We start from the raw sequence: 12407 nt of genomic DNA on the forward strand, positions 1-12407 counted from the left end.
AACTGCTGCAACGCTGCCTGTCTGAGCCTGAACCAATAGGTCTCTGGGCTGTGAACTGACCTGCTCCAGTTCAGAACCAATGAACTCCTACGATCCCGACTGAAAAAGCCAAACGTTCACCCTGCTGATCCAAACCCACAAAACCCACCAACCCTATTCTGAGAATCCTTGCAACCCACTGCCATCCCAAATGGGTCAAACGTGTTTTATGTGTGGAATAAGGTGGTGAGAGGTCACTTCATGGAATCCTAGAAGATTAGGGTTGGAAGGAACCACTGGGGTCATCTAGTCCCACCCTCTGCTAAAAGCAGGAGCAACTTCAACTAAATCATCCCAGCCAGGGCCTTGTCAAGCCACCCTTTAAAAACCACGATGGATGGAGATTCCACCACCTCCCTAGGTAACCCATTCCAGTGCTTCACCACCCTCCTAATGAAAAAGGTTTTTCCTAATATCCAACCTAGACCTCCCCCACTGCAACTTGAGACCATTGCTCCTAGTTCTGTCATCTGCCACCACTGAGAACAGCCTAGCTCCATCCTCCCTGGAACCCCCTTTTAGGTAGTTGAAGGCTGCTTTCAAATCCACCCTCACTGTTCTCTTTTGCAGACTAAACAAGCCTAGTTCCCCTCAGCCTTTGCTCATAAATCATATGCTCCAGCCCCCTAATCATTTTTCTTGCCCTTCGCTGGACTCTCTCCAATTTGTCCACATCCTTTCCAACTGTGGCCTCACCAGTGCCGAATAGAGGGGAATAATCACTTCCCTCCATCTGCTGGCAATGCTCCTACTAATGCAGCCCAAAATACCATTAGCCTTCTTGGCAGCAAGGGCACACTTGACTCATACCCAGCTTTATGCCCCACTGTCAATTCTAGTTTGTTTACCATAGTGCATTCTCCAGTGCTCAGCCCAGTTCAGTTTAAAGAAAAACAACCCTGAAGTGTTGGGGCTCTCACCACTTCCTGAAGGAAGATATTTCAATCTCTGACTATAGATTCTCACTGCTAGAAAAGTGATTCTGACATTCACTTTTAATATTCCTTTCCTTTGTTTGTCTTAGTTGGCCATCACCTTTGTCCCATGCTACATAAAACTGCATCCCTCCTTTCTGTTTAAACTTAAATGGAGGAGAAGATGGCCGGATCACATTGGTTAGGGCAGAGAACGCTCTCGCTGGCTGTGAAAGCAGTTGTTATACAAGCAGATAAATTCCATTTGGAAAAAAGAAAAAAAAAAGAAGAAGTGGAAATTCAGTGTTAAAATTGAGAAAGAAACCACTTGAAAGACTAGAACTGGAGAATGAAGGTTGAACTCTGCACCTGTCATGACTACGCTTTACAGTTTTCATTTATGCATAATTTTATTTGGGCAGATATTACAATATATAATACCAACTCACACACAATAATTGTCCTGAACTTTTGAAATGAAATTGATGAAAATTCTGCGCTTGGGAGCCCTTGAGGTATGACTATATTACATGATTATTATTATGGTAGCTTCCTTGCCAATTTGGGGACTTGAGAAAAGCAGCTCTGAGCCACTTGCACAGAAGAATTGAAACTGAGGCTGTTTAGTCTGCTTGAAAGAAACTAACAGAACTGGGAGGAGGGGGGCTTGGAAGGGCAGGAGCCAGGCCAGGGTTTCAACTGACAACCAGGGCTACCAGATGCAGGCCCTGGATAGGCTACACATGGCTGGGACCTCCCAGAGCAGGTGTGCTGAGTCCAGGCAGGGACAGTTCTGTGGCAGAGATTTGGCTTCCAGGAGTTGGGTTGCAGCAGCTGCAGAAGTAGTCCTGGAATTGTTCCTCACAGCCTGAGGGTTTGAGATTAACGAGGAACATCCCAAAGGAATGACTGCATCCCAAGACTTCTAGTGTGCCTAGGAGAACTACCCGGTGGCCGATGCTGGCAGATGCCCCTTCCATCAGGAGACAGGGACAGCCAGGCATTCAGGCCGCCACAGGGGCTCACTCCACTCGAGAGGGAGAGCTCTCAGCTCCCCAGCGGAGGACACCAGCCTTTATTTGGCATTTAAATTATTGCCGATTGATTGGTTAGCAGTTCATGTGATTGCTAAACCAGGAGTCCCCTGCCCTTTTTTTTTTTTTTTTTGGTCATCCTTGGTTCCTACCCTTTCCTCCTTTTATTTTACCACTGTCTTTTCCTGGAAAAAAAGCTTTCCAGTAACTTTATAATCAGTCTGACTCCCTGCAATTATAATATGTAATGTCCCAGAATTTATAGGGATTGTCTATTAATTTATCCTCCAGGTCACGAGGGGCAGGTGCTAGTCACCAAGAATCCAGGCCCATTGGTCCCAAGATCAGTCACCAAAAAAGGAGAAATAAGGGGTTCTATCACGCTTAAGGACCTGGCTACTGCATGCCTCAGTATGGAAGTTGATGAAAAAAACGATTGGAAATTTTGCACAATATACATTTCCAAAGTGCAATCAGCAGGGTGTCCAGGCACCGGACACTGGGTGAAGATGAGGACACAGGTCAGGGATTCTGAATGACTAAAGGCCAGACCCTTGCCTGTATTGGCAAGCACGTTGCTAGATTCTCTCCAAGGAGGATACAGCTCCATTCTGATCTGCAAATACAAAGTCAACCCTCATGCTATTCCCGCTCTGAGCTTGTTCTGATTGCAGGCTGCCCATCACGTTGCATGGTATAAAATATGACGGAGGATGGGTGGAGAACACCAACTACATGTCATTTGTGACCAAAGCCTGACGTGAACCCACATCGCTGCATCAAAGTCTTGTGCCTAAACATCCTGGACCATCCCCGAAATCCTACTTCCTGGGTATTATTCTGTGCATAGCCTTTAATTCATCTCTATTGATTTTGTTGCAAATCAGTGCACAGCATTTCTCCATATAGGTCTTCCTGCCGCCCCTTATTTTTACTAGTTGCTGCTGGCACTGAGCTTCCGTGCTATAAAAATAGCCAATTATAGCAACATGCCTCCTCCTATTTACTTGAAAAGACGTGGGTGAGGATTTGGTGGTTCTTTGAATCAATAAGTTTATCTGCTCCTGTTTTCACAGGCTTTTAGAGAATTGCAGGCTCAGGACAATGCTGATGTCTCCACTAATGTGCGGGGAGGCAATAGAGGGACGTTGCTACAGTGCAGATGTTTGTTTTCCTGTTCAGACAGAGGACAGGGTCAGCAATCTAATTTTGTACAGACACAAGCAAAAAAACCAAAAAAACCAACCAAACAAACAAAAAAAAAGCAGTTCTGCTGTACATCTACAGAAAAATTGTCCAGTCATCAAGAGCATGCATTAAGGTTCTTGCTGCTAAAAGCCCTGGTTACACTCTGTGCAGAGATGGGCCCAAACCTCATCCCAGATCCCCACCCTGTAAAAATGCTCAGACACAGAGGAGTGCCGGAGCAACATCAGACCATTTCCTCACTTACGTCACGTGACCTTAGGTCAGGGTTCCAAAGGCAAATACCGCTGTCATGTGATCGGGATCAGTAACCATCGTCTTCAGTGGCTGGTGCTACAAACGACTTACGAGCTTTGAAAGAATCTGAACCAAATTTCATATCTGATCCCTTTTGTCTCTAACAGAGGCCACACCGAATTCCTGGATCCAAAGAGGTACCCTGGCGACGGGCATGGTATAAGAACCAGTATAAAAATCAATTCCACCAAAATATGTAGTGTCCTAAAACTGAATCTAGAATTTGCACTTTGGGTGCATCGAAAGTTGCATGTGATTGAAATGAACAGGCTTTACAGTAAATAATTTCACATCTTAGAGCGTGAACCCAAAATCTGCTAACTCATGACGGAGGGTGATGGACATACCGACTGACACCAATGTCTGAGTCTATCTTCCAAGACAAACAATTCCATCTTAGAAAGGAGCTGCTGAAGATTTCCAAAGGCATAGCCTAGCTAACAGTGTGGCTCTTGTTTAGCTTCTTCATCTTGTTAACTATGTGGTTATAGCTAGGGGAGCTTGGCTTATTGTGAAAATGCCAGCCTGCTTATTACCAATTTCAGCTCATTCCCTCCCATCAGCGGCATTATGAGAATGACAGGCTGCAGCAGTTATCTGTCTTGTCCTAAAATATCAGTGAATAGGAGAGGATATTATTACCCACGTCACCAAAAGGAATATGACAATGTTAGTTTGGTCAAAAGAAAATCACCATGTGTGGACTAAGGCTGCCTTGCTCATCACTGTCCAAAGGGAGGACGAGACTCAGCTATTGCAGTGTTGATAGCTAGGAGACAGAAAGGAGATATCAGTCTAGCTTCTGTTGTATTTCAACTTTATATATAAAGAGACCCTCTTCCCTACTCCCATTTTGTATTTCATTTTCACACAATGAGTCTCTGTGATGTAGACTTTGTATATGTTTTTCTTCTCTTTGTTGTTTTTCCTAGATCCAAGAAGAAAAGCCACCTAGGGCTGAGAAATATTCTTTGTTCTTAGTATAAAGAGGTTGCAGCTCTACTGACTTAGTGGAGTTGCACACACTAGTCCCTGCATTTGTTGCCAGGCTCAGTTCCTGCCAGCCTTTGGGGGATTAAAATTGACAAGAGTTTCGTGCTATCACAAGACTCTTCAGAGCATGAGATTTTCGTCAGTTACAGTCAGGCAGATTGCAAATTGCAGTCAGAGGGTCAGAATGCTGGGGGAAAAAGTGTGTTTTCCATTATTTGACAAATAAAATATTATAAGCAAAGGCTATAGGGCCTGTTCAAGTGCTCATTCACCCCACTGTGTATACAGAACAACTCAACTGAACTCAGTGAAATCACATTAGTGAGAAGAATCAGGCCCTTGAGTACGTTTTCAGGTAGATGCATTAATAACTCTCCGCTTCCTGAATTTTCTATCTAGGTATGTACGTGGCTCCCATCACCCCAGTAGCTGAGTGCCTCGAAAAAGGAGCAAACAGATGCTGACAACAACCAGCGTGAGGCAGGAAAGTGCTGTTACCTCCATTTTACAGAACAGAAGCGCAGGTTGATTAAGAGGCTTGGCGGGGAGCCTGTGCTACAGCTGGGACTCGAACCCTGAGATGCAATACACTGCTTTGCCCACATGCCAGGCTGCCTAGAACTGCACTTTTGGTTACTTATTTTCCCAAGTTTACCACCTTCTAGTGCCCTTGCTTTTCTATGCCCATTGGCGATTAGTTTGCATCATGTGACATTACCCTTTCACTATCTGATCTTGTGCAGATCCATATGCCAGTTGTTAGTCATAAAATTATCATGCTTGCTTAAAATCCAGCAATTGCACTGGACTCTCTAACTTCCTGCAGGAATGAATAACCACAGATGATAACCAGCCATGTGAAGAGCTACTTCCTGTTATCTATTCTAATATTAACTAGCATGAGTGAATGAACACTTGTTCTCATATTACATATTTGTTTGGAACTAACACTGCTGGTACATACCAAACAGGCAGTCAGTGTCTGGAAGAGTTTATATTCTAAAAGAGAAAAGGGTTGTGCAAGGTGGGGCAAAGCAGGGGCATGGGCCCTTCCAATCTGTGGGGGCATAGAACTCCTCCAGCCCTGGGGGGAGATGACAGCTCCTCCAGCCCCAGGGGCCAGAGAAAGCGCCCCTCTCTAAAAACGGCCAAATTTGTATTCCTGTGCACACCCTTGGCTTGCATTAAGAAAATTGAAAGGTCCTGCTCATCCAGTTCCTAGTCTTTACTGAACAGTTAACTCAGACTTTTAGCCCAAACCCTGCTACGATCCACAGACAGAAATCTCTGACTCGGGTTTGGAGGTGCTTTGCGCCCAGGTTAGCTTACCTGGTTAGGGTACAAGTCAGAGTCTGGGTGTTGCTTTCACTCAGGCTGGAATCCACCTACTTCGCAGTGAGGATGTAGCTAGGTCACTCGAGGGCTGACAGTCCTCCAATGCCCTCCCACAATTTCTCCCTAAAGAATAGACAAGTTCTTCCACAATGGATACAATTGACTAGGGAAAGAATCCTAAAGCATCTCAGCGCAAAGAACCATGGGATACACCTCCAGGCAAACAAGGGTAAGTGCAGAAGCAGAGGACACAGTCACACAGACAGGGCTTCGCTGTGAGCACACTCACACCTGGGCTAGGCTAACCCAGGTACCAATAACCCAGGTTAACTATGCAGGGCAGACATACTCCAACCATGGCCAGCCCTAACTGCTTCCAAAGGAGGTATAAAGAAACGCGACAATGGGTAGTGAAGGGATAACATTCGCAGGGAAGCTTTCCTCCTAACCCACTTGTTAATTGTTGAAATACCCCGAAACTAGTCTTTTTTGGTTTAAATGTTTACAGTGAGAACTTGGGATGTTCTTGTCATCCATAGAAACGTCCGATCCTTTTCTGCTAAGCTCCTGGCCTCAGTGGTATTTTGCAGCAATGGAGTTCCACAGGCGAATTGTGCTGTGGGTGGAAAGAAAGCATTTCTTTTCATTGGCTTTGAATTTGCCACACTTCATGTTAATTGAATGTCCCCTTCGTCTCAATCTTATGAAATGGGGAGAAAAGCAGTTCTGCTCCTGAGAGCTTGTGGAAGTAGCGGGGTGTCTAAGGGGGTCCTGAATGAGGAGAAAGTGATTGCATAGTCAGCTGGGCTGGCAAGAACTATTAGAGGCAATAGGGACAGTCTGGAAAGAAAGGATACCCTGCCCTTCCTTATCTTAAGTATTTCCAGTTAAATTCCCCTCTAATTCTTCTCCTTTCTGAGGTGCACTGAAAATTGTGTTAAAATTGTGACCTATCCCTTTAAATTCTAGGGGTTTACCTAGTCCTGCATGCAGGTAGAGGGCTGTGATGATCATACTCCATCCCTGAGCCAGCCAGCCAGCCTAGAGTGAAGTAAAGTGGGGTGAGCTGTGCTTCCCTGTTTCAAGGAGAAGCGTGATTTGTCTCTCTCTGGTTTGGATCAGTGGGTGTTATTTTTCTGAATGTTAAGAAATAAAGTAGTGTTACACTGCAACCTTCCAGCAAGGGTATTTTATGTTTTAAATCTAACTTCTCTGTTTGTATACTGTGAATCATAACACTTTCCAGCCTAGATAATCCTAGTAAAAAGGAGTCCCGTTGAGACCTCTGATCACCTTTGTTGTCCTTCTTTGGACTATTTCAATCTCAGGTATCTTTCTTATAGTGAGGTTACCAATAGTGTATTAGTTTCTAGAAGGCATTTTCTACATTGCTTCATTCCAGATTGCTTTAGCCATGTGTAAGGTGTGTGCTGCATATTTGTTTTCCTACAGAAGCTCAATCAAACATGCAGTCAGGTGTACTGTTGCCTTTCAGGCAGTACTGGGGTGTGTGTGTACATGCACACTTAATGGAACTTTGGTTGTTCCTAGATTCCAAGTCCAGAGGGGACCATTGTGATCATTTAGTCTGACCTCATGTATATCCCAGGCCATAGAATTTCCCCAAAATAATTCCTAGAATGTATCTTTTAGAAAAAACATCCAATCTTAATTTAAAAGTTGTCAGTGATGGAGAATCCACCATGACCCTTGATAAGTTGTTCCAAAGGTTAATTACCCTCAGTATCCAAAATGTACACCTTATTTCCAGACTGGATTTGTTTAACTTCAACTTGCAGACATTGGATCATGTTATACCTTTCTCTACTTGATTGAAGAGCCCATTATTAAATATTAGTTCCCCACATAGATACTTATAGTTTGTAATCAAGTCACCCCTTAACCTTCGCTTTGCTAAAATAAATAGAGTAAGCACTTTAAGTCTATCATTATAATGCATGTTTTCTAATCCTTTAATTGTAGGATAACTCAATTCCTACTTCTGCTTGCAGTTGATAGTCTGCCTCTACATTTCAAACTAAAATATTTGATTGCTATCACCTTGAATATTTTGATTTTAAGTATTTACTGAAAAATGCCCTGCAATTCCTTGTGAAAGACACTCTAGAAATGCTATCTTGTTGCTCTTATTCTTTAATTTGGGGTGAAATGTTGCCATTTTCTGTTAGCGTTCACCCAGTTATTCATGCTGAAAATACCATAACGTTGCCCATCAGGGATTAAGGGAAATTTTCTTAGCGTGCTAAAGGAAAAATGGGCCAGATTTAATCATCTGAAAACAAAGTATTGCTGTTTTCATAGTGAAAAAAGGCCCTCCCCCCCTTTTTTTTTTAAACACAAAAAATAAAAGTTTGAAAAGAAAATGCCTTGCTTTCTCAGAAAGCTCTCCTTCTGATAACTCAGCATTTTAAAATTGATACTGTACAACCCCTATTCTCTGAAGTGTAACTAAAATCTGAGATGCAGTGCTTTGAACACACTGCCGTCAGAGGATGCAACTAACTTTTCTTACACTAAGCATTATGGTTAACTGAGGGTGGTCTGCCATATTTAATATCCAAAAAAGAGAGCCTCCACAACTGAGATATTGGCTAAAGTGCTTTTCCTAGGGGAATTTGTCTCCCTTTTCCCTCAGAGCATCATAGTAAGAAGGTGTTTTCTATTGTTTGCATTTTAGCCTGGATTGTGAAAGTCCCTGCGTTACAGCATGTAACCTGAGGAAAAAATAAAGAAGGGCCTGAACCCAAATTCAAACTTCTGCAAGACAAACAGTTGTTCAAAATATGAACCTAAATCCAAAGTTTGCAAAAGGCCCCGAACAAGAATATAATCTGCATTGCCCTGGAGCATTCACAATCCTAATCCAGGTCTAAATTTTGCAGTGCAAACCCCTACCTTGAGACAAGGAAAAAAACCCTGCATCTGAGGGTCAAATAAATAAAGCCACAAGTGTTTTTCACAACCACACTTCTTTCCCCAGAAGTCATAAGGATTTCTTAAGGTTAGGCTTTCCCTAAATCAAATCACAAGGACTTCCTAATCAGACTCTCTAGGCCCTATGATAGACCCCCCCCCCCCAATCAATCCATACTTTTTAAATAAAAAAAAAACAAACAGAAAAAAAACCTCCTCACCTCTTTCTTATTTATAGTCTTTTGATCTACATGAACTCACTGCAGCTGAACCAAGATTGCTTTCTGGCGATCTCAGTAAGCATAGACACCTGAGTTAACACCTCTGTCAGTGTGAGGGTTAACCCTCTCCCTGCCAAACCAGTGAATGAAATCTGCACATATAGAGCCTATCAGAGACCTACTGTTTTGTTTTTTTGGCTAGCACCTGACTTTTGATACAGAAAGCACTTTGCTGGTCCCTTGCTAGTTGATGACTAGTAGCAGACCCCTGAGGCCCAAATGGAGCTCATTGCATGATCCGGGTTTAAGGCCCAGATCCTCAGAGGTGTTTAGGTCCCTAACTTCTATTGATTTCAATGAGAGCTAGCTGTTTAGGATCTGGGCATAAGTGATACACAGGAAGACTATGACAAGTCCGCAATTGAACTGAAATTTCCTGAGTCCCAATCCAGTGCTGTAATGACAAGATCCTTTTACATGCTCTAAAAACTTTTGTTCCTTTGTTACATTAAATGAAGCAGTCCTAGCATTAGAAGTGGAGCTGTACATTTTTGATGTTAGTAAGAGGCAGATTGGCAATTTACAATGAAATTTGCTAATGTTTTGATACCGGTCTCAAAGGTTTTAATGAAATACCTTGCGATCTTGATGTGAAAAGTGTACAATGCCCGGCTTTTGTTCCATGGGGTGCCTTGTTCTGGCGCCTTGCAGTCCTCAGGTTTTCTCAGCTTTGTTGTATTAGCATAATCAGTGACATGCAACTTGTGCATACACTGAGAGCATTTTACCGAGTATTATCAGGCACCTTCAGTTCAGGTTCAAAACACCATATGCAAAGCAGGGATTTCAACTGGCTGAATATGTAAAGACTGAAAGTCAAGGCATGGTGGGTTTAGTAATTGCTTATGGCATTAATTTAGATGCTAGCACTGCATGTGCTGTGCTTTACTCTGATTTTATTAAAATAAGAAGATGAACTGCCAAATTAAAAAAAAAAAAGGAAGATTGTTATGACTTCAGGTGAAGAATAAACAGCAGGAGCCAGTGAACTCCCAGGCAATAGAAATTCCGTTTGAATGAAATATGTTCACTTATTAAAAAGAGGGGGTGGGGGGAAGGAAAAATATGTATATAGATGCCGTATCAGCAGAACTGTCTCTGAACAGCATGTTTTTCAAATATTTCCATGAGGCGTCAGTAGCTTTCTAAGAAACAAAGGCCCCATCTTTGTGTAAATGTCAGCTGCAATAAAGATTGAGGGAGGGAAAATGAAAAACATTCTGCAGTGTTTTCCAAATAATTTTGGAATAGATTATTTGTATTTATTTAATGTTTTCCACCCCAGCAGTGGCAGCTTTTTAAAGCAAATATTTGTTCTTCAGGCACCGATGATGATGATGATGATTGCCAAGGACAAGAGTCCTCCAGGAGGTGAAAATCATTTCTTTTCTTTTCTTTTCTTTTCGCAAGGGAAAATAAAAATCCTAAAGTAATCTACAAACAAAAAACAGATGACACGTTTTATAAATGAAAGAGCAAAATGTCACAGTGATAAAATTAAAAATAAATGTGTGAATTCTGAGCTGGAGGGGAAGCTTTAGGAGATTAGATTTGCCAAGCGCTGCCTGGAAAAGCGCATAGTTGTGGAGATATCTGTATTTTTATTAAAAATACAAAACCCAAATCATTCTCAAATTCTGATTACCAGGCCTTGAATTTGACCCCTATTTTATTTTTAATGTGCTTAGGAAAAAAAAAAGTGTACTTCAACACTGACATCTCTGCTGTGGCAGCACCAGTGTGCAATTTGCATGCAAATGTCTGGCTAGACTGTTCTGTAAGGGTCAGCACTATACATAGCTAGGAGAGAGAGAGAGAGAGAGAGAGAAAGAATGGGGGAGATGCTCAGAGGCACAAATGGGAGTTAGGCACCCATTCCCACTGAGTTTCAATGGCAGCTTCCCTTGGTACTTTTGAAAGCCTCCTTCAAGGCGATTATTTTATAGGAGTCAAAATAGCAAAGGGCTGTGGCATTTTCAAAAGGTGGGTATAAAAAGGAGACCTCACAGCAATGAATTGAATAATCCAAGTCAGTGCATTCTGGCCTATGTGTTAATGGTGTTGTTAGCCTGGGACTTGGGAGATGTGGTTCAATTCCCTGCTCTTCCGCAGACTTCCTGTGTGAGCTGGGGCAAGTCACTTATGGTCTGAATTTTAAAGGTCCTTTGGTGCCAGAGGTGCAGCTAGGCACCCAGTGGGATTTTCAAAAGCAACTAGGTGTCTACTTCCCAATGGTTTCAAGGCCTAGCCACTTTGGAAAATCCCTGTAGTGCCCAGGTGCATCTTTAGGTGCCTATGTATGTTAGTCCCTCTGCGAATCAGTTCTCCACCCATAAAAGAGGAAAAACAGCACTTCCCTGCTTTACAAGGTGCTGGGGGAATAACTGCATTAACATTTGTGAGATACTCAGGTGATGGCGCCTTATAAGCACTTCATACAAAGAAATAAGTTTATATGGCTTAGTTCTTCTCTTACTCTGGTGAATCAGGTTGTGTCTTCTATAGTTATATCATTATAACTATAATTATAACTATAGTTATATCATTATATCAAATATTCTTATTACAGTTGTGTGTAAAGGCTCTAATCAAGACTGGGAAACCATTGTGCTAGGCAGAGCCACCACATGGAGGGGAAAAAGGGTACACTTTACCGAGGCCCGGAGACCCTGGTTGGCCCGGCCCAGGCTGCAACCCCCATTACCATGAGGAAAGAATTTTTCATGGCTCATGAGATTGTATGTATGGGATGAGGGATTGTGGTATGTGTGTGGGAGGGGGACCGGGTTACAAGTTTGTACTGGCCCGAAAAGATTATGGTTGGGCCCTGGTGCTAGGCTCTGTGCAAGCACATACTACTAAAGAGACAAGGCAGAAAAACATGGGTGAGATAAAAGAAGATTGTCCTCTTCTAACAGATGAAGGAGTGAGGGTAGATGTGTGTACAGTAGCTGGGAGATGTGATTCTCACCTCAGGTAGAGGTATACAAGCTAGCTGTGCTCGAGCTAGTGCCGAAAACGTCTCATGCTCTTGTGACATCAACCAACTTTTTAATTTGACTCTCCTTACTCAGCAGAAGGGCCAGAGCTCATTTGGCCCAATCACTTTACTCAAAGATACATGATGAAAGTATAAACCACTCAACATATTATAGGAATAAAATCAAGGGTGAATGTTGTTACCTGTCAGCTCTGTGTTCTTGGGAAACCAGGGTGCAAAACTCCTACTGTCTGACACACCTGAAACCCCATCCCCCAGCCTCTGCTTGAACCAGAACCGATCAGAGATGGATTTACCAAAAGCAATGAAAAGGCAATGGGGGACACAGCTAAACCCTCCAAACAAGGGTGACAGGATCAAGGCAACTCCCCTA

The 12407-nt window shown here is 42.9% G+C and overlaps 1 long non-coding RNA gene across 1 annotated transcript; it reads right to left on the reverse strand.

Moving 5' to 3' along the window:
• Nucleotides 1-6063: 6063 nt before the first annotated feature.
• On the reverse strand, nt 6064-6933 carry LOC137146075 (uncharacterized). The gene is made up of 2 exons (XR_010917829.1): nt 6796-6933; nt 6064-6434 (listed from the first exon to the last, which is right to left on the reverse strand). It is a non-coding gene; the product is annotated as an uncharacterized lncRNA (long non-coding RNA).
• Between the last annotated feature and the right edge of the window lie 5474 nt (nt 6934-12407).

This window comes from Emydura macquarii, unplaced genomic scaffold, assembly GCF_026122565.2.
Source record: "Emydura macquarii macquarii isolate MOO-44397 ecotype Brisbane River unplaced genomic scaffold, CSIRO-AGI_Emac_v2 contig_3692, whole genome shotgun sequence".
In the NCBI taxonomy this organism is placed as follows: domain Eukaryota; kingdom Metazoa; phylum Chordata; order Testudines; family Chelidae; genus Emydura; species Emydura macquarii.